The 22485-nt window shown below is 39.0% G+C and overlaps 1 pseudogene; it reads right to left on the bottom strand.

Moving 5' to 3' along the window:
* The window catches only part of LOC139724621 (integrin alpha-8-like), a 59726-nt pseudogene extending 37509 nt beyond the window's left edge, over positions 1-22217 (bottom strand).
* Positions 22218-22485: the final 268 nt, after the last annotated feature.

Here is a 22485-nt window from a genome sequence, read left to right as displayed (position 1 = left end):
TATCAATCATAATTATGGCATCATATAATCAGACGTGGCACACATATTCTGTGACCTAAAGAAACTGAAAAAAATCACAAGCTTTTTTTATAATGATGGTCATAAGTCAAAACAAAACAAGAAATCACTCCAAGCAATGGAGTGAACTACCTGCATCGTGATATCTCATTTCATGATAACGTTTGTCTGATCCCGTAATGGGATCTATTTAAGGGCTTAGCAAGAAAACAAGTAATAAACTGGGGCGGAAAACACACACTAACTAACTAAGAGATGAATTAGCGAACGCAGAAATGATAGCCACAAGTATAATGATTAAGATGATAATAAGCGTTCAAATATATTATGGTACATTATAAAGCATGTACTACAACATTGCATACTCTCTTTTTGTTTTCATTCCAATTGCGCAAGTTTTCTACGTATAAGGGACATAATAAAGTGTGTATTATAAAGCACAGGTGAAAGTCATCTATCTTCTTAGATTGGACGGTCAAACCAACACATAATTAAAAAAAAACGAACAACAATCAGCTAATATCGGGAGCAAACAAGAATGTTGTGTAAAATCAGAAGTAAAAACTAAAATACCATACTTCACAATAACATTTGTAAATCATATCAGGTAATGATGGAATGGTTATATTATACCCCTTTCCAATTGCCTGTATATAGATTTGGTTTTTGTCAAAAATTCAGCACTCTGCATGACTGTCACTCTGTCACGGTATCTTTTCTAAAACCATAACAAGTTATTTTAATCTGACACGAATTACGTATCTTTTATTTCTAATCTCTCTCTCTCTCTCTCTCTCTCTCTCTCTCTCTCTCTCTCTATATATATATATATATATATATATATATATATATATATATATATAAATATATATATATATATATATATATATATATATATATATATATATACATAGATAGATATATATATATTACAATTTGAACGTCAGTTACAAGTTTTGGTACTAATGTGATTGTAATCAACTTACAAAATTTAAAAGTGTGATTGTAAGCGATACCCCTATTTCCATTAAATGTCAGTTTCTTTCTATTCCGAATTCTATTAAAGTCTTTATTATGCTCCAAGTATTATTGTTAGTTCATCTGACTGGGGTTTCACTTTAAGAATATTGCGCCTTGTACATTTGTATAGGCAACTAGCGTAGTCGCAAACCTAAAGCCAAAATCAGGGAGATTAGTGGGTATAGGTCCTTGCCTACTAGTACAAAACTCAATCATCAGATCTTGCATGTATGAACCCAACATCTGCTTTATGAATTCAATTCCTACGTCCAAAGGAGTTCCATGCCTCATAAACCATAACTTTCCGAGCTATAGCATATTCCTTAATATGATGCGTGCGTTAACCTTCTAATGGAATGCCCAAGCATCACTTTTTTTCTCTCTCTCTCCTTCTTGATTTCCAAGGCAGGTGTAGAATCGGCGCAGTGACTCACCACGGGGTAGTTTCTCACTTTAATCGAATCAAAATATCGAGCTCTTCTCTCTTCGCGGTCGCGGTGTAGATGACGGAAATTCATGAATCAGAGATGATCACAATGATAAGTCCTGGAGTGTAAAAAGGCTCATGCGGGGATCGTAACCTACAGGCAATGCACGTGCACACCAAAACACGCACTCGCATCAGGATAATTAGCGCGAGCACTCCACGTAAGAAGCGCAGATGAACACCAACCTCATAACGTCCTTGACGCACGATGATATGACGATATTGATGATGGTTACGATTGCGGAGGTGGTGGTGTTAGTGATGATGGCAATAATGATAATGATAATGATGATGATAATGATAATGATCGTGATGATGCTGGTGGTGATGTTGACGATGATGGTGATGATGGCGATGATGATGATGATGGTGATGATGTGATTGTGATGATGATAGCGATGGTGATGATGGTGACGGTGATGGTGATGGTGATGGTGATGATGATCAGTGATGATGGTGACGGTGATGGTGACGGTGATGGCGATGGTGATGGCGATGGTGATGGTGATGGTGATGGTGATGATGATGGTGATGATGATGGTGGTGGTTATGATGATGGTGATGGTGATGGACTCAGGTGATGAGCTGCTGCTGCTGCTGCTGATGGTGATGATGAAAGTGATGGTGATGATGATAATGATGGTACAAATGCATAATGATGGATAATGGTAATTCTAATACTTCTGTTTCTCCTGATAATCGGAAACTTGATAAGAAGATAGAAAAATACTACAGTCCAGTCATTTGTGACTTCTGCATTGTTTCAAAAGAACAACTGGTCTCCATGACATGCGTTTGTTTGTTTGTTCGTTTGTTTGCTTCATTTGTGTGCTGTTAATTCCGTCCAGGATCGAAAATACTTGCAAGCCAGGACCAATGACGGCTCCAAGGGGTAAGGGAAGAAACAAAGGCAAAGTGAGACCGAAAGGAAAATATGCAAAATTACTGACACTGAGGCCCGAATTCACGAAGGTGGTACAAATGAAACCATGGTTTAAACCATGGACAAAAACCATGGAGCGCCAAGTGTCGCATGGAATATTTCGTTACGAAATCAGTCATTTCGTCCATGAAATTATTATTTTGTAACGAAATAACAACATTTTGTAACTAAATGAACATTTCGTCCAAGAAACTATAATTTCGTTAACGAAACGGTCACTTTGTCGACGGTCACTTTATCGAAATATTCCGTGAGACACTTGGCGCTCCATGGTTTTTGTCCATGGTTTAAACCATGGTTTCATTTGTACCACCTTCATGAATTCGGGCCTGTGTGTCAAATTGATGTTCAGTTATAGAAAGTACTACAGACATCACAACCCGGAAGTTTTGAATTCATTCATTAGCATAGAGTTTAGATAATGACACTGCGGCGATCGATTTGAGAGAGAGAGAGAGTGAGAAAGAGAGAAAAAAGAGACAGGGAGGAGAAAGGGGCGTGGGCGTGGTTCGGGAGATGAGTTCCAGGAGAGGGTGAGAGGGAATCGCTAGTTGAAAATATTAAGAAATAAACATTTATAAGCTGGCCATGACTCAAGATGGAAAAAAACCCTAGAGAGAAATTCGTCCAGGGTTTGCACTTTTCACCCCTCTGTCATGTCTGTATATCAACGCTTCCACGTTACATTTTCCCGACCACTGCTTCCTGAGTAGGCCTATCGCAACGGTTATCTACATTTTACACACGTTGACTGAGCCTTGTACAAAGACATGTACGCCTTTTTCTATGTTTGCTAATAGTAGGCACTGGTATTTGTATTCATTCTCATTTTGTTGTGGTATCACAGTGCGATAATATTTGATTTAATTTGAGTACAATCATTACGAACTGCATATACTATATTTTTCACAATGTTGAATATGGGTTAATCGAATTTCTTGACACCACTCTGGAGGATATTATACAATGTAGGCCCATTCATATATGCATGGGTCAAGATTTTCTTGGCCAGTGTTGGCGGAAATCACATCCCTTCATTAGCAGTGATAAGTCTATTATCAAACACACACGCCTACGCTCGCAGCCACAGATATAGACACACACACACGCGCACACACGCACGCACACACATACACACACACACACACACACACACACACACACACACACACACACACACACACACGAGATAAATAAATCAGAGTATTTTGTAAAATCGAATCCGTTGACAAACTAGTGAAGTATTCGCTGTCATCACTAATAAAGCACACCCACTCAATCCCTCAAAGGCAGTCACACACTAACACATGCACACACAATAGAAACTATAGAGACACATACACTGTACAGACATTCACACACACAATAACTACTATGAAAGGCTTGTCATATCAATGAATTCATTTGTAACAATGTTAAAGTAAACATGTACAATATATTTCAGAGGTTTGTTTTTCTTTTCTTTTCTTTTTTCATTGATACCTAATGCCATACGTCACTTAACCTTTGCTATGTAAATATAACACTATATAGTAGGGCTGTATGTGAAACAATATGAAGTGAAAGTCTTTTTCGCAAATTGAAAATGTTTAGACCAAAACAGTATGACTACCCTTGCCATCGACAAGATGCAATATGACTCGTTAAGAGCGTACCTGGCCAACCATATGTCATGTATGTCGGCAAGCAGGCTGTTCAATACATTTTACTCATAGGAAATCTCACAGAGGGAACTCAGCGTGTGAGACAGCGCGACTGTCACGGCACCTCAACGAGACATTCCTTCCCCAAGATTTTAATAATCGCTACTTCTTCTTGATCTTCGTCTTCTTTTATCTTTTTACCACTTTCCCTGACGACATATAAACGATCCCATTCCCTTGTCCTGTCAGATCGTACGTGTCTGCAATGCGTCATCCCCAATCGACGACCATCGGTGGCCGGAAGGCCGGAATTTTTGGTCATTTCAACAACATCCTGAAGAGCTATCAGTTTGCCCTGTATGTGACAATCCACGACTGACCCCCGAGGAACTAATCATTATGGACTTTAAAGGCTCAAATACCCCGATGCATCTTTTTTTTTTTATTCAACTCTATACCAAATTCAATCAATTTTTCATAATTATAAAGAAGTTATTCAGAGCTCATACGTCCAGTTTTTCTGTAGTGCTTAACTGTATGCATTAGTTGCCTAGCAGACATTGTAATGTCCGTGTTTATGAGGCAGCGCTGCATTGTCAGTTTGCTGAAATTGACATTCATTAACGTCTTTTTACATATTGAAATCAAATGAAGTCTATTAAGGAATGGTTTCAACCAGAAACAGGACACATTTTTTACTTACATACATAACTATCTATAGGTGTCATGTTCTATGCATAATCGTCACAAATGTTATACGATAATGTGTGAAAAGAGGATATTATGTAGCGGACGTATATAGCTAGGTTTCAAAAATTATTATTTTTTATGTAATAGCATACGTATAAAATTATACATTGTATACTTTTGTAAGAAATGTATCAGATATCTTGCTTATATCAGTATCCAAGTTATGCGAACTATTCAATGAATACCACTATGCCGAAGGTTGAAAACGCTCGCGCTATATCCTGGATACACGTTTGAAGGACATTTGGTGTCATTTCGTGCAATATCTTCCACCCATACGGCAATGTATCATTACTCTCTTTTCACGCACACAGACAGAATCCGGCCGGAATGACGGAAGAAAACAAAAGTATCAATTACGGCTTTCGGTTTAAGTTATTTATATGAATATTTCGCAGTTCTATTCAATGAAATATTTTGTTTTTCTTTCGTTGTGACATATCATTATGAGTAATGAAGTTGAAAAAACACGCACGCGTTATCGATGTTGCTCAACTTTTTTATATTTTGCTCAGAATTTGAGAGTTAAACTTATGCTGTAGGTCTTTTTTTTTTCTCTCAGTCTCCTGTTCTTGTTTTACTGTTCAGCAATATTTTATCTCGCCGTAGTTGCTGTTGTTGTTGTTGTTGTTGGTTTTGTATTGTTGTAGTCTAAAAATTAATGCACTTTAACATGAGGAGCATATCAAAATTGATGGATTAACAAGATAAAGAAAGCAAAGACATAACTGTTCATTTCTTTCAAATCATATTTCACTCACTTCTCTCTCTTTCTTTCTCTCTCTCTCTCAGTGTCAATTATAGAGTTGGCAGTTTTATCTGATGGATCCACGTTTCACATATTGGTCACCAATTAACTGAAACTTTTTAACTATTCTTGAATTCTAAAATCTTAGAAGAGCCTGAAGTACAAAGAATGATATGACATCAGTTGTGGTTGGGTCCATGGTTGAACATATCCTGAGAAATTCAATGGTATTAGTGACCTTCTTCTCCAAGACTTCATTGACCCCCTAACAGAACTACAAATGTACATGCGTGTGACACATGACCTCACAGGCTCGGAATGAGAAAAGCAAATCCCCTTGATATTTGAACACCTTACTCTAGCTCTTGACCTGTCTACCAATCCTGGGTTTTTTTTTCTTTCCGCCGTTTCGTTTGATTGGGGAGATAGAGCTAAATGATATCCTTGAACATTCAATTGAATGTGATAACATGTGTAAGTTAGGCTGCGTATAGTTTTCATTCTACTTCCTCTGAAATCGATCGTTACCGCTTGCTCAAATTGGCGTAAACGAATGGAGTCAAGTATCCAAGAGAAGCGAAAGATTTGATAAAACGCGGAGAACAGAAAGGTGGGTTTTTCTATTTCATTTCGTCATATATAGGCCTGTGCTTTCATTGTGACCCAGTAACCTACAGAAATATGATATTGCCCCTATAAACAACAATGAATTATGGAGATTAACTGCCACTCCAACTTGTTTTGCAACGATTTGGCATGATTTCCGGGATCGTTATAGGTTACGTGACGGCTGAAGGGTATTAACTGGGTATAGTCTTTCCTCGTAATGAATCTTCTTCAATCTGAAAATTCTCCGACGTGTGCCCTTACGACGATACACTGATTCAGAACAGACACACAGCCTGCACGAATGACGTTGTTGCAGTCAATGCGGGCATGGGAGACATTGACTGGAGATTTATCTTCGTTTGTCAATCCTCATCAATATTATTCTAAACGCAACATAACCAACTGTTTACACACAAAAAATCCATTCCTATCACGACCTTTTACAAGTGAGATGCATCGTAACCATCATTACCTAAATTGGAAATGGCCCAGAAAGGTTAATGATACGCTTAATCAAATCCCATACCTGCAATTATTGTATACAATATGTTTGCCTCATAATGTACTTTAAAGGAGTGAAAAAAAATGTTTAAGGCATGAGGATGACATCAATACAATAGTGCAGAGCTAAACGACAGTGTTAATGGGAAAATCACTGCGTGTGCACATCCGGTTCCTTATAATAATAACAATCGGAAAAAAAAAACAACAACAGAGGGACACTTACAAACACACAACAAACAAAAAGCAAGCCAAAAACCTAATTCATCTGATGTTCTCAGTTCTGACAAAGCTGCAGTTGGTGATTCCATTGCCATTCTTCATTCTTTTTTTATTCAACTTAGAAAGATGTGAAGTATAGATGTTTGTGTGCATATCAGATGGGAACTTACACAGCTGTGATATCATCACCAATTATATCATAATTATATCACCACCTACTACGGCATCATGACCAACATATCTCCTTTGAGAAACATTAAAAAAACCATGATTTGAATATCGTATTTTCTCCTTTTTCCTGAGTTTAAAGCAGCTCCTACCTATGTGCTAAATTGCTGTCTGCCCATTCGAGTCAACTATAGACGAACTGGTGGAGTGATTTTCACTTACTGCTTTAAGCACGTGTCAAGGTTAAATATTCTACAGCAAGACGACAAGGTCCCTCTGGTGTACGTGTTTTGTTAAAGGGATTGTATAGTTTCAGTTTAGATGGGGCCTCAGGGTTTTTCTATTGTGAGTTTTTGAGATAATGAAAATCCTCTTATGAAATATGAAAGAGCATACTTTGATTATAAGAGGAACTCAAAGTCTGATGTTTTGAAATGGCTGAGATATCCAAAACAAGTGATCCTAATAAAAAGGTAGGACAAGCCTTTATTAGGATTGCTTTCTTTGACTTTGTTTTTGAATATCTCATTCATTTCAAAATCAATTTTCATCAAATAAATTTTGAATTCCTCTTAGAATTCTAGGCTCTTCAACATTTCATAAAGTGGTATGTGGTTATTTCGCAAAAAGTTAAAAACTGAATCCTCACCTCAACCAATACTACACCATTCCTTTAAAGACACCAAACTACGCATATGATCTTTTCTCTTTGGAAACGATAATGATGATTCGACAACTAAGGTTTTATTAGAAGACAAGAAATGAATACACACACAAAAAAAACAGACAAAATTTCATGCCCTCACTATCGTTGACTATCATTATCACCTTGTAGATATGACATTTTCCTTTGCCAGCAAGCATACTGAATGACTAAGCAGATAGGATAACTTTCACGGTCTTTCAACTCTATCAACAACAACAAAAAAGTGAAGAAAAATCATTGGAAATAGATGTGATCAAACTACAGGGACATAGCAACGTGGTTTTCATGACTGACGGCTAGCTTCTCTCAGTAATCTGTTCGACCTAAAAAGAAATGAAAGTCATTGTCATCATGATAAACGTTGTCAAGGCAACATGATCCTGTCACGTCACTCGTTTGGCATCCAAAAGAAATTGACAGCGAACAATTGTTCTGGGTAACACGACTACTTGACACTAAACTACATGTATCATGTTTTTAAAGTTACGCTCCTTTCTCTGTTGCGTTGTTAAATCTATCAAAAAACGATTCCGGCAAACACATGTTGTGATAGTAAGGAGGTAGACTAAAAAGGACTTTTGTTCATTGTTGTGACTGCTTGTGTAAAGATCAGGACCGGGATTCGAATCTCATTCCTAGTGCGTACATCCTTGGACAAGATATAAACTGCTATAAATTGGAGGTTTGCTAGTGTTGTATGCCATCTCTATTGTTACCCTCATTATCATCATTTTCATGATGATGATAATGATTATGATGATGATGATGATGATGATGATGATGATGATGATGATGATGATGATAGTAATAATGATGATAATGATGATGATAATGGTGATAATGGAGATAATAATGACGATAATGATATACCATGATGACGATGATTTATGATAATGATTGCCATCGTCATAAAGAATTGATATCAGTTACATTAATCGCCGTTTTAAGCATTAATAATACCATAGTTACCTGCTATCCTTATTCAATGTGCATGTTTTTGTTAGAAGGAAGAACCGTAAAGAAAGCAAGTCAGGCAAATCGCACAGTTGTGAAAGGGGAGTGGGCGTTGCATAGTATTTTTCTTAATTCTGTTATTTTTTATAGCAGTTGTTCTACAAGTTCTTGAAATTGAACATGTACGTTGCAAACTACTTTTTTTTTCTTCTTCGTTTACGTTCTGCATAAACGGTATCGCAATGGCATGCACCGTTTATTCCCCAAGGACGAAACAAAATACAACAAGATGCACATATTCCTGGGCAGTGAGCGTTACCGACTATTTCCTAAGAGAGCGTACAATGTGTGTCTAATGTGACGCCGAATATAGCGAGCCTGTCGAGTAATCAGAAAACCACTTGCTATGTCGAAGATGTCTCTCCGATGAGCTTTCCATCTGGCGCAGATATTGGAGCTCGAATGATAGCTTCCATAGTGAACCTCTCGGATTAGCTTTCAGGGGGCTTCTTCTCTGTCGTGATGGACGCAGGGGATGGCAGTCGTATGGCGGGCGTAAGCCAACAACAGCATGCACGCGACTTGCCCGCGCCTCTTTCCGTCTTTCTCAAAGCCCAAATGCACTCGACACTGCGACGTTGATTAGTGCTAACGATGACATTATTATGCCAGCGACGATAATTGGAGATTGCGCCGTTATTACGCGCTCTTGCTCGTACGCATCTTCCCCGGTCGCTTTGCTTGCTTTCGCATGCGATGATTTGTACCTTGATTTGCGTTTCGTGATTTCCCCAGAGATGAGCTATGTTGGCAAACTCTGGTTCTTAATGACATTAAGTCATGTCAACCATGCACGCTAACAAAGATGGGTACCGCGTCAGGTTCAACATCGAAAAAAGCATGGTGGTCATAAATCTTTGCTACCCCCTTTCCTTTCAAATAGGAAAAAAAAGTGAAGGTTCTCCCCCTTCAAGATTGTCTACCCTGTCTTTGACTTTGTTCATGATCCAACAAACTGATGTGATTTTTTTTTTATCTTGTTTGAAGTAGAGTAGTGTTTCACAAGAAACCGCCATACTCGCCTGTGACGGCTGCAAAATGGCGGACGGAGATTGGGTTTCCAAAAAGAGGGCAACTACCTTATACTTGCCACCTTACCGAACTGTTATCCCTCTTAGGCTGATTAATTGTTCAAATTGTAATAAGCTAGATCAAAGTTCGCTCGTGTCCAAATGGATACAAATAACCTTTCATGTTTTCCCCTTCTCAGTTGGTTAGACACCTCACTCGTTCTCGAAGCGACAAATGCATGTAAGCTTGCCCGATGTAGCAATTCATCGAATGATCAGTCATGTTAAAACAAAGGATGAACTTGCGTAGACTAAGTGACCAGAATGGTCCACTAATATATCACTTAGGAAAGCATCCATTTCATTATTTTGTATCGAATGTATTAACAATATTTTCTTCTGTTGATATTGCTAAACATCACTTTTACTGTCAGGTGCATGTGCTGATAAACAGTATATTATCCTTGAATAATCATTACATCACAGATGCTTATCTCAGTGGATTAATAAACCAGCATGCCCTGTTGGAACAAAAAGAAAAGTCATTGATGACCTTTTCCCGCTCATGCGCAAAGAGGAACCCAAAAGTAACTTTTATATTTTACCGGTTCCAATCCCAAGCTATCTACTTTAAGATTTTTCACTTTTAGAATCTTTGTTGTTGATGTTGTTTCCATTAGTTACCATGAAGTAAACTTCCTCTATCGGCTCATCTCCCCCCCCCCCCCTATTTTCTTATGATATCTTACCAAACCTCCCGCAACCCGCAGCTCTCACCCCCTCCCCTTGCTCCCCTTGCTCCGGTCAGACGGACTGAAGGAAAAAAATCCGTGGCATTGATTTCTGATCCAAACAGGCAGGACCGACAACACCTACTGCTAAATGCGTATCGTAGCCAGGATAGTGAGTTACTGCGAGGAAATTAGAGGGCAATTATTTCATGGACAAACACTAATGACCTCTCCTGCCCTCTGCAGGAAAAATAAATGATTAAGGTTAATAAAGTAAATATGATATGCTGGCGCGTCCTTGCGGTTCCTAATAGCTCACATTTCCTTCGTTTTGTGCCCTGGGAATCCTGGTTGTCTTTTAAAGGAACGAACGTCTTGCGAATAAAGGAACACTCTCATTGGCTTTCAAAGTGACAATGTTTGTTCGTAGTGCCGAAAAGTTACGATTCAGTCCCTGCTTCATCCAATTGTATCTTTTCACCCTTTTTTATCGGGGGGGGGGGGGGGGGCGATCAGTTAGTTCCGCTGTACGCGTTGCCGACGTTAGACCATACGGGTATACTTTAGGAACTGACTGTATCGGGATAATGGATAAGCGAAAGGTAGGTGAACGAGATAATAGAATGAACACACCTCCGATATGCCAAGTATGACGCATCGATATGGATGACCAATGGTGGTATGTTGCTTTCACTATATACCACTGGGTAGGACATGCACTACTAGACTCTGTAGTGAATGCGATAGAAAACAAAAGTGTTTGCACACATGCCTTGATAGTCCATGTGCTGTTGTCAATATGTGTGCCCCCATCCCCCTTCTGTCTCATTCTTTCTTTCTCTCTACTCCCGCCCTGTTTTCCTAGAGCCTATTAGACATCCCTGGCAAACGTATTAAACATGAATCATCGGCGACGAACTCAGCACATGATCAGTGCGAACAAAGGACCCGGCCAAATGGTCACTGTCGGGTAAAGATTCACTTTATGGAAATATGAGAAGTCGCGTCCAAATAGACCGAAGTGTGTTGGCAAGCAGAAGTGGGAATCGCCGGGTGAGGTGCTTGTATTATCTATCGCGCTGTTCTCCATACAACATATAAAATGTTGTCGTTGAAAACCTGATAGACACCAATATATTTCTAGTAAAAATGAATCAACACTACTCTCACTATTTCTTCAAACGAAAGCATCGATACAATAATTGTGATGACAATGATAATAATAATCGTAATCATAATCATAACTATAGTGGTAAAACAGATATTGATGATAAGAATTATAATTACTACACCAAAAAGAGTGACGGGGAAATGTAATCAAGAATGCTACTTAGCATACCCAAGGTATAAGAGTAGTAATAATAATATCGATTAAAAATACTATTCCTTTCAGTTATGATATTAAAAAAAAAATGGACAACAAACTATATTTACTCAGGGCAATTGTATAATATGTGTGTTTGAGCATCTGTTAGCCTCCTCGTTGCGTGTAATCCACAGAAGGATTGACCGAGCGACATTTTTAATAAGACCAAACGTATGTTTTACATACGTGCCTTTAGAGTAGCAAAACGCAGAATCACCTATAAAAGCACAGTCAAACAACAAAACTTTCATTCGTAACACCATTCCCCTAATAGACGGGTAAAATACAACGACGAAGACCAATGTCAGAAAAATTTCTCCGTCTGATAAATATGGCTTCGCAAATTAGATTTCCACCGCAAAATCTCCACTGATCCTCCCTTCCTCGTCACAGGGGAAGTGATGGTTTGTGTTGGTTAAAAATCGGGTTGTTTTTTACACAATCACTGATATTTACCCGTATCTACGAGCACATGATTAGCTTAGCTTTTTAGGCTCTAAAGAGATCTATAGAATCACTCTAGAATGTTTATGCTAAAATAGGCTTAATTTCACTGTTTCGTTAGGGTTGTTGTAACCCCCCCCCCCCCCCAATGGATTGGGAGGGGGTGGGTGGATATGGGTAGGCCTATATTAAAGGAAATGTTTCTATTTCGAAAATTATAACATGGTTTTGCAATAGTTATGAGTAAAAAAAAAATTAAACACAAACAAACACAAACAGACTGCTGATGATTCTGGTTAATAAGCAAAGATATTTGGATAAGAAGAACATTCTTTTATTTCAGTAATTTTGTGTTAGCTTGAAGGCAACACATGCCCATTTAACCAATGAAAGCCCATCATGCAGTGCCAGGGTTCACTTCCTTGATCTAATCTGCCACTCAACAGACGATGAAATATCATCTCACTGTCTTTTATAGCATTTGGCAATACAAATACACTCTAAACTCTGACAGCTAATGAAACTGATATTTTCTTTCTGTATCTATAGCAATGTATCTGTCATGACAATTTGAGGATATTAATTGGTGTGATAGCAATTTCAGCGGAAAGTGTTAAGAAACTTTCCAATCTGGAAAACAAGAACGCAGGGGCTGTAGCGCCTGTACGAGCGATCGATGCTGTCAGCATTTCAAAACAGCCCCGTCTTTGTACACGCATACCATGTTATCTGCTGACATTTTTTTAAACATCTGCTGCTTCATTTACTTCAAGATTCTTGTGGTCATGCAATCAATATTCACTTATTATCTTCATACGTCATCCGCACATATGCGAGACAACTATTAGATCTCATATAATACATGGTCGAAATGTAAGGGTTTAAAGGGATGGTACCGTTTTGGTTGAGACGGGGTTTCAGGTTTCCAACGTTTTTTGACAATGATTTTTTGAGATAATGGGAAACCTCTTATAAAATACGAAAGAGCATATAATTCTCAGAGGAATTCAAAATTTATCGATTGAAATTGGCCTTGAAATGGCTGAGATATCCAAAACAAAGCGAGCCCAATGAAAGGTGGGACCCATCTTTTATTAGGATGGTTTTGTTTTCCATTGTTTCTGATATCTCAGCCATTTCAAAACCGAATTTCATCTCTTATTAGAATTGTATGCTCTTTACCATCATTTTCATAAAGGTGTTTCTAAGTATCTTGCAAAAAGTTAAAGGCTGAATCCTAATCTCAATCAATATCATATCATCCCTTTAAATACATGCAGTCGGAATGCCGCGCATGGTTCGATACGAGAACACGGTATAAGCATCGTTGGCTTTTACATCAAATCATGTGCCATAGCGTAAAGAGCCGTTGACAAAACGTTTTAAATCCATCTGGAAATTTAGTGACGATATGCAATGCTAGCCATGACATGAAAGAATGATAATAACAACTATTTACATAGGTCACAACTGTATACGATGGGGGTAGAATTCATTCAAAAAGACCCTCTGTTAACGTTTCAAGTGTGTATTTTTTTAATTTATACAAAGGACTATCGATTTCCTCCGATGTGATGTTGGTCCGGTAGAAAAATATCATAAAAAATACACCTGTGGTCCCTGGCTTCAGTCCGGTGGCAAGGGCAGTCGGGATAAGAGTATTTTGATTCATTTCAAGTGCTCGTTCACTGCGTCAACTAGAAACCATAACAAAGACGCGGAAGGCATTAACTGACCCGATTCTCGCGAGGAAATTTCCTATCCAGGTTAAACGCTTGGACGACGAGAAAGATGTTTACGCTTTCTAAAAATAATTGGGTTTCAGAGTCGACGCCCATATTCTGTTCAAAGATTTTTATCAAACGCATTGCAACTGGGAACTTTTTGCATTAATAGATGAGTCTTGTTTAGCGTCGATGCGGATTTCAGAATGTCGCGAGAGAACGAGCTGAAAGTCAGTGTCTGATTGATATTACAGAAGTTTAAAAACGGATGAAATGAAAAGGGAGAGAAATAGATAGGTAGATAAATGAAATGATAGATAGATAGATTGAAAGAAGTATAAAAATAGGAGGGATCGACTAACAAAGAGAGAGAGAGAGAGAGAGAGAGAAAGACGGGAGAGATATGATACTATTATAGTAATATATTACATGAACAATCACAACCAGACATCTCTTTTTCTGCTTTGCTGTCTCGTCACAAATGTGATATGTCGCAAAACACGATTGTTCCTCCACCCCCACCCTACCCACAACTATTTTGGAAAGTTTCCAACAGCTAGACATCCTGCGTCTTATTGGCAAGTGCAATGTACAGGAAGAATGATAACGGCGGATGAACGGGCGCTGATAGGGGCTGATATCATCAAATCTAATCACAGTACCAGTTGTCATAAACGCATTACGTTATTTCAATGGGCTTCATGCATTGTTTCTTATTCAGATTGTTTTACAATCACGATGGTGTTGTGTTAGGAAAACAATTGGGAAAATATTTGTTGGGGGAAACTAATGTTTGTATAGAATTAGATTTGAACATACATTTGAGTTTTCAGTTACGCGCAAGTTAATACAATCACATTGACATATTTTTGTCCTAAATCTGTATTCGCAACATTAAAGCAATAGTCTCATTGACTACAAGAAAACAAAAAACAAAACAAAAAGGTGCGCATTTAATTGTCTCGTACGCGACATTACTTAATGCCCACTCCTTGAGGATTGATGACCGTTATGAAGGAGATACATTACAACGCCACTGAAAAGCAGACCAGTAATAATGAGCAGAATCATGAACAGACCAGACAAAACAACTGAAGGGGTAATTCAAGCACCTCGTAGTGACTCATTAGACACGTGTGTGTAATTTTACAGCCAAATTCGTCTTTGACACACTTCCGCGTTATACATATACAGTTTGCAAATCTTCAATTGGTACTTGAGGTAATGCAATCTCTTCCTCCTTATATCTCCGTCTCCTTCTTCTCCTCCTCAGCCTCTTCGCTTTCTTTCGTCTCTGCTTCAGGCAGTTTGCTGATCCGGACGACCAATTCTGAATGCGACACGGAGCTGTTTCAAGCAAGTAACTTAAATTTTCAACATATGCTTCTCTGTCTGTCTGTATCAAATAAAAACAGATTTACGAAGCGTACCTTATACGGCATCATCCACGGACAACGTGAACTATCATCTTTGGATAAGAGCCAGAAGAGAATTGCTTTCACCGTCTATATCCGACTTCAAGACAACATATTAGACGAAGTGTCGTCTGGATATGTGCAGGACGGGTGGGGGATACCGACAAACTAACAACACGAGAAAATTAAGAAGGGAAGGAGGATGTGAGAAGAACAGAAGACGAAAATCGGAGTGTAAGGGAGAATAGAACCACGATCAAAACCCAGTAGGAGTATAAGGAGGAAAAAGAAGAGGATATCGACAACAGTGACGATCACAAGAACCAAAACAGAAACAAGAACTCGACATTTACACAAGCAGGCGGGCGAAGGGTCTCTATGGCTGTCTGAATGGCTAGACGCCTGTAGGTTTTCCAACTTCCGAGTTTAAGGGTTGCTGTCACATCGTTGTACTTGACATTTATCCCAAGATTGTTTGCTCACTATAACTATGTTGGGGAAAGCACAAGCAAGAGATTGGAACGAACGCCATGACTTTTATTCATTCAATCAACAGTACCATAATGATCAGATAGATAGATCATTGCCCTTATCATATTGTGTATATAGCGTAAAGTTACACGAGATTAAACACGCGTTTTGGTGCCAAATGCGTGAACCAGCACACGCGTGAACTCGCACGGAATAAACCAGGGAGGATTCCACCTCCCTGAATAAACAGAGTGACAATACAATTCGAACCAATTGTCACATGACGCCGTTTCCTGTTGTGATGAGGGGATTATGTTGTTATCAAATGCAATGTTATGTTATGTCATGTTTGCCCCCTTGGACATGTGACCGCACAGACGAGATCATGGGCAAAGAAGTACAGCCACAGCGACAGCCTCACAACCATGCAGAGCAGTGGCAAACGAGTTAATCCCGATGGCATTCAAGGCTAAAGTCAAGGAGAATCCTTAAAGGTCGCCAGCTTTGTATGGTTAATCGCCTGCTTTGTGAGTGTGCACAGTATGTGTGTGTGGGGGGGGGGGGAGGGGGGGGAGGGGGGGGGGGGGGGGGGTAAGGACTACGAACACTTGTCTTGTTTGGCGAAATTGCCCACGTCTACACCAACGACAATGTCGGCAGGGCATAGGTTAATCGCTGACAGAGCGGTGCGGTGTCCGTATGGGACATCCCCACAGTCAATGTCAGTGGCGGAGCAATGTTACACAAATCCGCTTCAGCAACTGCGGCGGCATCACGACGACACACGTGCGGAAGAGAAAGAAAAAAAAAAGCAAACCAGCGGATTCAGCGAATCAAGGGGGAGTTGCTTTATGTTAAACAGTCAGGGAAAAAAAACTAACACGTCAACATACACAATGACACAACGATGTAAAACAATAAAACCACATGTTTCTCAGCTGTTCGACTGTCAACAAGTTCACAGAACTTCGCTGTTCAGATAGTTGACAGCCTATTCATTTTGGTTGCTGTAGCTGTTGGTGGTGATAATGGCTGGCGCACTAAACCTCCATGTACATGTATCTTCAATAAAGTAAAATACGTATCTAAAACTCGACAGTTCCACCAAATACGAAGGAATCGCATGCGACACAAAGGACAAAAGATGATGACAACTAGCCAAAAATGTAGTTTAAAGATTAATTTGCCATGTTTTGAGTTTTTTTCTTCGGTTTTTGTTTTCTCTTTTTTTTTTAATTCAAGCCGCCGGTGCAAGTGCGGTTGTCGGTGCAGGTGTATTGGTGACTCACTAATGTCATGTTATGTTTGTCCTACAGGGGAATAACACAGTAAGACACAAAAGTTTAAGTGTGGAGAAGAAACTTGCAGCAAGCGAAATACACCCTAGAGCATACGTCTACGGACCCTACACCTACAATGTCCGGCTATTAAGAAACGCCTCTGAAAGTCAAACGATTGGTATTGGCATAGTTTTGTTACTCTGCTACCACTACTGCCACAGCGGACTATAGTAGGCCAATACTGCGGTATCACTGCTGATGACAGCAACGATAATGATAGATATGATGATGGTGATAACGACAATGATGATGATGATGATGAACACGATGCTAACATTAATACGATTCTACTTACGGAGGATAGCCTTTTCATTAGAGACACCGTAAGCTACTATGATCTTAAACTGGACACGGGGTACCCCGACGGGGAATTCCAAATCCATACCAAATTTCGGAGACGATATATACGTGTATGTATCGGTGTGCCAGAAGGCATAATATTTCTATAACAAATCACTTGACGAATGCTGTGTAGTTAGAGTCCGAAATATTGTTTGACCTGAGTATTGTGATTACGGATAACTTTGAAAGTTCACTGTCTCAGTGTCTCTTCTATTTTTACTTACCAAGTCGAGGAAGAGGACAAGGAACTGACAAGACCGTGAAAATGCGGTTAATGCCGCCGTTTAGCCGATCGTCAACATTAGTCACTCTTCGAAGACATTAATAGAGTGATGCTATAACGTTACTAAGCTGAGATTAATACGTCACCTAATCGCCCTGCCCCCATCTACTGCTTAGGTTTCACATCCTACACTGCTGTAATATAGAGACTGTGGGCAATTACATTAAAGATCCACAAAAGTGAGATAATGTGAATATATCGGGATTCAATGTGAATTATTACAAACAAACAGACAAATAAGCAGAACAAAAACATGCTATATAACACTCGTGAAGTATAGTAGAATACCTCAGGGAAAATAGAAGAATATGGCATTTCATTAACCCTCTGCTTACTAATATCGGATGTGCCATGTGGATATTACATATTTCTGACTTTCCATAGCTATGTAGAGAGTAAGAACGGAAAAAAAGAAGAGGAATGACGTAAAGGTTTATAAAAAAGGAGATATAAGACTAAATGGAAATGATCAATGTTGAGAGATAAGTGGTCTGAATGGGCTGTATCAGTTTGATTAGTATTTCATCTATTTGGTTGTTTGTTTTTTCTCTGTTTGTTTGTTTGTCTTTGTTTTATTTTTTTCGTTCTGTTTGTTTTGTTTCGTTTGCTTTCTGCAGTTTTCTGGGAGCTGATCAGAAATATGTGTCTTTAAAAGTGTTCAGAGAGACAGAGTATGTCATTATCGAATGACATTTCACGACAATAATACAAAACTAACTGGACTCGTTCCAGTGCCTGGGCAGCCTGTGTATCCAATTGCCGTCTGGGTGCCATATAGGTTACGGCGCCGGAAAAATGGAAAAGTGATATTCTTATTTTTCCTTTTTTTTTTTCTTCTAAACCTGAGAGTACCGGTTCAGTCGATATAGAGGGGAGACCTTAACGGTATTTCCTGATACATTGTACTCTGACTATATGATAAGTAAAAACAAAATACCATTTCGTTTTGGTTTTTTCCTGTTTCATATATAGCTTTTGTTGCAGTCGTTTTCATCTTTTTTGGGGGGGGATGGGGGTGGGGTGCATGTCACAGTATAGGATGTAGAATGTATAACATATTGAATTGCCTTTAGCATTTTTAATATACAGGCCTATATACCGCTCTCTGCCAGCTTCTCTGATTCTCTCTCTCTCTCTCCCTCTCTCTTTCTCTCTCTCTCAATTCTCTATCTATGTTAAAGCATTTTCTCTTCCTTTCTATCTCGCTATCTCTTTATCTAATTACACCTCTACTTACCTATCCATATATCTATCTATCTATCTGTATATCTATCTATCCATCCATCCATCTATCTATCTGTATATGTATGTATGTATATATGTATTATTATATGTATGTATGTATGTATGTGTGTATGTGTGTATCTGTCTATCTATGTCTATCTATCTATCTGTCTATCTATCTATCTATCTACATCTATCTATTTATGTATCTACATGTATCTATCTATGGGTCCCTCCCCCCCCCCCCTCTCTCTCTCTCTGTCTCAGTTTTGACTATCTTCATTTCTTACACGATATACTTGGTATCCTAAGAACCCAACGTTTTAGGCCAATCATTTGAAAAGGATAAATGATTCCAAAATTGGTTGCAGCCTTCATGCCTTTGAAACATGCATTCTTTGGTCTCTCTAACGACATAAATTCTAAATATATACACACTCTGTTTGATTAATATCCATTTATATTTTGTCATTCATCTGTCTTCTTTGAATCTGCTTCTTAATCTCTGTTGTTGAATAAGCGATAGCTCATAACTTCAGCTTAGTAAATAATATCAGGCAAAATATAACATTATACGTACGAAATGAAGTGGCCTATATACTTATAGAAATGATGAGTGACCTTGGCAAGCGAATCTTCGTTCTACCAAATTCTGTGGCGTTTCTCCCCCTGTGTAAAATACTGTACGACTCTAACACATATATAATCCATAAGCGCTGCGTTATATTCCTTCGTTAATTGTGATGAGTTTCACAAACTTTGGTCCAGTCCACCCGAGGCAAATCGAGTGTCACTTTAAAATTTCTGTTAAGTCTTTCAATGCCAGTGACTTTGGATAGTGTGTACAACGCTATTTGGTTTTCTGTGCAAATCAGCACTCAAAGCACGCAAAAGTTTAAGAGACTATAAACATTCAAATAAGGCGCCACTATGTAATGCAGGAAAAGCTGGCTTTATTGGTGTAGTTGTTTTGATTAGTTCTGTTGACAATGAACGCCCGCTAGGAGGTGGAACGACAAAGTATGATGTAATTACCATTTTCTTGCTGTATGGCGGAGAGGGAGGAATAAGTAAATTTCAAGCATAAGTTTTCAGAACTAACGTAAAATATCAATCCCTCCTCTGCGGGGTCCTGCTTTTTGACGGTAGGATCCCTTTACCAGCTTTCCTGCAAAAACTAATTCGAGAGTTGTGGGGCTAAAAGCATGGCATCAACTTCTTATCCAACTTGCATTATGTGGTTCTGTTTCATGCTTGAACGTCAGGTAATTGAATATGCTTTCTTTGTCACTCACTGTCGGTATGCCACGCATTTTATCAAAATATTTATGTACAGGCGCCTAGATTTGGTTGTCCCTTGCGCCCTGAATATATTCAGTATGAAATGTATAGTATAAGATGATATCCAGCTCTCCTCACACCTGTCCCGACTCCACCTCCTTTTCTTCTTCTTCTTCTTCCTCCTCCTACTCCAAACCTCCTCCTCCTCCTCACACCCCCTTTGTAATTTTCCCTCAAATCTGAAGAATGTCTTCTCTGATGTCATGGCATGCCATTTGGTGTATTGTAAGTTGCACAACAGCAACGCAGAGACTGACATTTATACTACATACTGACACGATGCAATCAATGCTGTATCGGGGGAAACTTTGCTAAAAAAAAGCATGTGCACATAAGCTTCATGTGTCTCCAGCTATTCCTGACAGGGTACTCGTTCTATCTTTAACCAATAAGATAGACGCGCGAACAAAAATAGCCCCATAATACCACGAGCAACATGTAGGGCAGGCGAGATTTGTCTCTTCAAAAAGAATGATTCAAGGAGCGTATGCGTCATAAAGGTTTTACGCTTTAAATCATAGAGCTTACCCCCCCCCCCCCTCTATCTCTCTCTCTCTCTCTCTCTCTCCTTGGGCAAACTATTCTTGAAGCCGTTCTAAACGAGAACCATACCATTATTTGCAATACACATTGGTTGCAATGGAGGTGCAAACATCACAAGTCATGTTGATTTGAGAGAGCATGCAATGTGATACTTGACGAAAATCAGTTTTGAAATGGCTGAGAAATCGATATCCAAAACAAAGCGATCCTAAGAAAAGGAGGGACCCTCCTTTATATTAGGGTCGCTTTGTTTTACTTTATTTTTGATATCAGCCATTTCAAAATAGATATTCATCAAATAAACAGTGAATTCCTCCTAGAATTGTATTCTTTTTAACATAAAAAGTGGTTTCTAAGTATCTCGCCAAAAGGTAAACGTCTAATTCTTACCTCCACCAATGCTATACTATCCCTTTAACAGAGATTACACTTAACGTTTTTACATTGTAACAGTCATAGGCTTACATAGATCCGAAATGTGGTTTTCGTTTTAGTGCGTTCGGAATCTCATTTCGGAAGACAATTCCAAGCACTGCGAGATTACGTGAGGTGAGTCCTAGGTCAGCTAGAACATGGTCATTAGTGTGATTTGGAAAAAAAAAGAAAGAAGAAGAAGATAATGAAATGGGTCGAGTGGTGCAAGCTACCTCCGTCCTCCAAGAGTCGACCTATTAGAGAGTAGAAGAGATAAGGCCCTTTGTTGTTGTTGTTGTTATTGTTGTTGTTCTTTTTGTTGCTGTTGATATCGTTTAACATTGACAGACAAAAGCGTGTATTACATGGAGATGATAAAACAACTTTCGACTTTAAAAAGTATTTGAATGAACAAATACTTTGGAGTGGCCGAAGAATAAAGCAGTGTTTTGATAAAAGGCTTATAAAAAAGAGACTTACATGTCTTCACCAAGCTCCCTGTGCATGGCCAGCGAGTATCCGAACTGACTCATCTCCGGCCCGCTCCGGACCGTCGGTAACAGCGTGTCGATGTTGAAGGCATCCGACGAAACGAAGACGTAGCTCAGTGAGAGGAATAGCAGGGAAGTTCTTGCAATAATAATCGGTAGCCCGCATACAGCGTGTGACCACCTTCTAGCCCTAGTCCTCCATGGCAATAAAGGGTCCATTACAACAAATTTCCAGTATTTCAGCTCCATGTTGGACGTATCTCCAGAAAAACAATCGCCGCTCCAAAGCGTCGCGTCACAATCTGTGTTATCCCTTCACTGTAGCCCAGTTTATCGCGTAGTCGAGTATATCATCCCTGTTCGCTTGAAATTAAATCAGAATTTCTCAGTTATGGGTGTATACTACTGTACAAGGATAACTAACAGCACTTTCTGTTGTTGAAAGATGCTAAGCGGTCAAACGCGAAATTTTCCTGCAGTTTGAAAAAAAAAATACTCTCGATGGGAAAAACAGACT

The sequence above is a fragment of the Diadema antillarum genome, unplaced genomic scaffold, assembly GCF_040938485.1.
Source record: "Diadema antillarum isolate AM-2024a unplaced genomic scaffold, OU_Dant_1.0 scf00000224, whole genome shotgun sequence".
Classification (NCBI taxonomy): domain Eukaryota; kingdom Metazoa; phylum Echinodermata; class Echinoidea; order Diadematoida; family Diadematidae; genus Diadema; species Diadema antillarum.
Note: the sequence above shows the minus strand (reverse complement) of the source record. Positions and strands in the feature narration are given on the sequence as shown.